Raw genomic sequence first — 3,983 nt, 5'->3', positions numbered from 1 at the left:
CCCAAGAACTCGGTGGATAGATTTGATAACCAGAGACCTGAAAGAGATAGGCCCAAAATTTAAATTTTCAGCTGACGTACAACAGAGATAGATGGCGAGACCTCTTGAAGGCAGCAATGATCCTCAACGGACCGGTAAGCTGAGAAGAAGAAGAAGAATCTTCCATATTGTGTTTAATGCATGGATGGAAAACGTTTTTAAAAAACGTTATTAAACGGAAAAATACAAAAAACGAAAACAATTAATAAAACGAAAACGAAAAAAAAACAAAAAACGAAAATAATTAATAAAACAAAAACAAAAAAAAACTGAAAAACGATAACAAAAAATCCCAAAAACCAAAAAAAATAATAACGAAATCAAAAACGAAAATGAAAATAAATTATAGTATTATACATTATTAAATTATTTATACCACGAAAAAAAAAAATGTTTTAAAAAATTACACTTGTCTTTACTTTTTAATCTTTAACTTTGAAAACATTTTAATTTTAAATCAGAAATTTTGAATTTCCTTATTTTTATAAAAATTATAATTTTGATTTCAAATTTAAATATTAAGAATAATTAATTTTAATTTTTAACTGTAAGTGCATTTCTATATTGCGCGCTACTATTATAACTTAAAAGTTTAAAGTTAAAAGTTATAAGAATATAATATAAAAAAAAATATACATTATCAAAAACTTTATTTTTAATCAATAGGAAAATAACGTTTTTAAAAACGTAAATCAAAAACGTTTAAAAACGTTAAACAAAAACCATATTTTTTAAATCAATAAACATAAAAGAAAACGAAAAAATTAAAAACGTTTCCATCCCTGGTTTAATGTGAATTTTGAATCAATTCAAATTATATTCATTGTTCCTATTGTTAAATATTTTACTAGGTACCTTAGAAAAAAGTTTTGAGAGGGTGAAGATTTTCCAATTTTCACCTCCCATTTAGCTGTCTTTTTTTTTTGATCCCCCCCCCCTTTCAGAAATCATGTCTACGTCACTGGTATAGAAAATGCTAATATAAACATTCAGTCAAAATGTTATGTATCTATACGGTTATTTGTTTTAGAGTTGTACCAAAAACCAAAATCGATTTTCTCGAAAACAGATTTTGCCTAAAATTCCGGTTTTTCCTTAATTTTTCCTAAGTTTTTCACGGCGCTTTTGAAAACCAGTGGGAAATTTTTACTTTTGACCCCCAAAGTACCAACTAGATTCACTTTTCTATGAGAAAAGATACTGTTGAAGGAAATCTAAGCACTTTTACTGTCCTAAAAGGTGATGGCAGACACAAAAAAAAAAAAAAAAAAAAACACACATCATTGTAAAATCAATACATTCATCGTTCCACTCAGAATCTAAATTTTTGATTTTTATACCATATTACTAACTGATCCCATAAACTTGCAGTTGTTGCCCGTAAAAAATGGCAACGCTTAAAAAAATTATAATTGTTCAACTCTTTTTGAGTGTAACTCGCTGAAGTAAGTGCAACTCATCCACCTTGGTAGGCAATATTTGAAAATTCAATTTGATGCAACCTTGTACCTGATCTGCCCGAATAACCAATGGCAACCAATAATAACTAAATACTAATTTCTACTAAATATTTCTCCTATAACCAATTGCAACCATTACGCGTCTATAGGTATGTACAATTTACACGTAAAATTTTATTTTTTGCTGATTTTTAGCCCCTTAAAATCAAAATTTTGTAAAATCCTTTATTGGTGCACGGTTGAATTATAATATTAATCTACCCTCAAAATTTCAAATAGATAGCTATAAAAGGTTTGGCTCTGTGTTATTCAGTGTTTGGAAGGAACGAGTTCCAAAAGGAACTGATTCCTGGAACGAATTTCTTAATAAAGAACGACACGATGAACGAATTCCTTTTTATAAAAAAAGAACGAGGAAATGAACTAGTTCTTTTTTTTTAAGGAAAAATAACAAAATTGTTCGTTCCTTTCTAGTACCAATAATTTACACAGATAAGTAGGTATGTAAAAATTGAAATTAAAATATATTTTTTTAATGTGTATAATGTATATTCCTAATTAGTGATTGTTATCGAGTATCGATGTTAAGACAATCGACATACGTTAGCCAAAAATTTAATTTTGAAGAAAATCTCAAAATATATAATAATATATTGCATAAACATATAAAATATGTACCTACTTGTAGTTATATATTAATATAATATTATAAATAAAAATTAAAGATGAATTATGTACGCATTATACGAAAAATAAAACATTATTGATCAATAAGAATTTTTATTTTATTTGGACCTAAAAAAGGAACTCGTTCATTTTTCAAAGGAATGACAAAGGAACGAATTCTTTTTTTTCTAAGGAACAAGGAACAGAACGAATTCCTTTTTATAAGGAACTTGCCAAACACTGGTGTTATTACTTATTAGTTATTATGAATCAGACATCAGTCACTCAGGACAGTCTCGTTTATATTATATACAGAATGATATTTCGTTTTAAATTATTAATATATAACGATAGGTTATTTATATAAATTATTTACATAATTCAATAATATTGATCCCAACAAATACAACGAAAATATCAACATGTAATAATAACTGATAAATATACCTAAATTATATTACATACTAAAAAGATTTCGCCAACGACCATACCACGTTGAATACACCAGTTCTCGTCCGATCACTGAAGTTAAGCAACGTCGGGCGTAGTTAGTACTTGGATGGGTGACCGCTTGGGAACACTACGTGCCGTTGGCATTTTTTTCTACTTTTTTCTTATTTTTTTTTAAGCAAAAGTTTTTGATAGTAAATAGCATATAATTTTTTACTAAAAAATGAACTGGTAATGTTTTATTAACATTTTGGTACTAAATACATTCATTCTGTAAAATCATACAAATACAGGGTGATCCATTTAACGTAAGACACTTAACCGTTTAACCATCTACTTTTCGTGTAATAAGTGTCTTACGTTAAATGGATCACTCTGTATATATTGCTATCTAAGATAACTTAAATACACCCATATGATTTATATTATTGTTATTACTTATGATAATACATGTATACAGTGGCGAGCCGAAGTGGTCAATTTTGACGCAGTTGCGTCAACTTTTCAAAAGGGGTGGTGCCACTCCGTGACTGTGGCGCAGAATTACATGCTAAAGCCTGACCTCTTGGCTCTTTTGATCACATTTTATTAACATCATAACTTTGTTATAAGTAAAAATAGGATCGTGGGGGTGGTGGTAACTGGTAAGTACATAATTATGAAAATGCGTCATTTAAAATTTAAGTTCAGCCCGCCTCTGCATGTATAATATGTATTTATAGCATATTATTAGTTTACAACATAATATTATATAATAAATACACCATAATTAATCATATTTATAAAATATAAACAATAATAATAATATTCAGAGACTCATTACACAACGACGTTGTAGTAATTTAGCCTAAAAATAAGTATGTCACCTATGGAAATGGCGTGGAATATTTACGGGAAGCATATCGTATTGATATTTGATCTTGATTCTTAATAATAATTGTGATTTAAAATAAATTCTTAATAACAATCTTACTTTTCTATTTTCTACCTAATAATACATTGTGGGGTTCCTGCACGTGATATATCATATAATATATAACTCTGAGCGGAACAAATCAAGATAGTGTAAAATTGTATGAATTTACGGCACATAGATACGCTGAATGTGCGTGTATGCGGCAACTTGCAAAACGTTAAGTTAAATCTCTCACGTACACTGTTTTAGTAAGTGGTGCGTCATATCTCAAAAATTGCAAACAACTTAAAATCTATCATTTTGCTCAGCTCACGGCCGTCCGCCGTATAATAGAATAAAATATAGATTGATATAAATAAAACAAAATAAAGATGATAATAATACAGTTTTGGCAGTTGAGACATTTTGTGACAAAAAGACAATATTATGCCGCAGTGGCGTAGCCAGGATTT

The 3,983-nt window shown here is 28.5% G+C and overlaps 1 non-coding gene across 1 annotated transcript; it reads left to right on the top strand.

The window, feature by feature from the left end:
* The first annotated feature begins 2,642 nt into the window (after nt 1-2,642).
* Nucleotides 2,643-2,761, top strand: LOC115033944. Its single transcript, XR_003839290.1, has one exon. It is a non-coding gene; the product is annotated as a 5S ribosomal RNA (ribosomal RNA).
* Nucleotides 2,762-3,983: the final 1,222 nt, after the last annotated feature.

This window comes from Acyrthosiphon pisum, chromosome A1 (genome assembly GCF_005508785.2).
Source record: "Acyrthosiphon pisum isolate AL4f chromosome A1, pea_aphid_22Mar2018_4r6ur, whole genome shotgun sequence".
NCBI lineage: Eukaryota > Metazoa > Arthropoda > Insecta > Hemiptera > Aphididae > Acyrthosiphon > Acyrthosiphon pisum.
The sequence above is the reverse complement of the archived record's forward strand: the minus strand, read 5'-3'. Positions and strand labels throughout refer to the sequence as shown.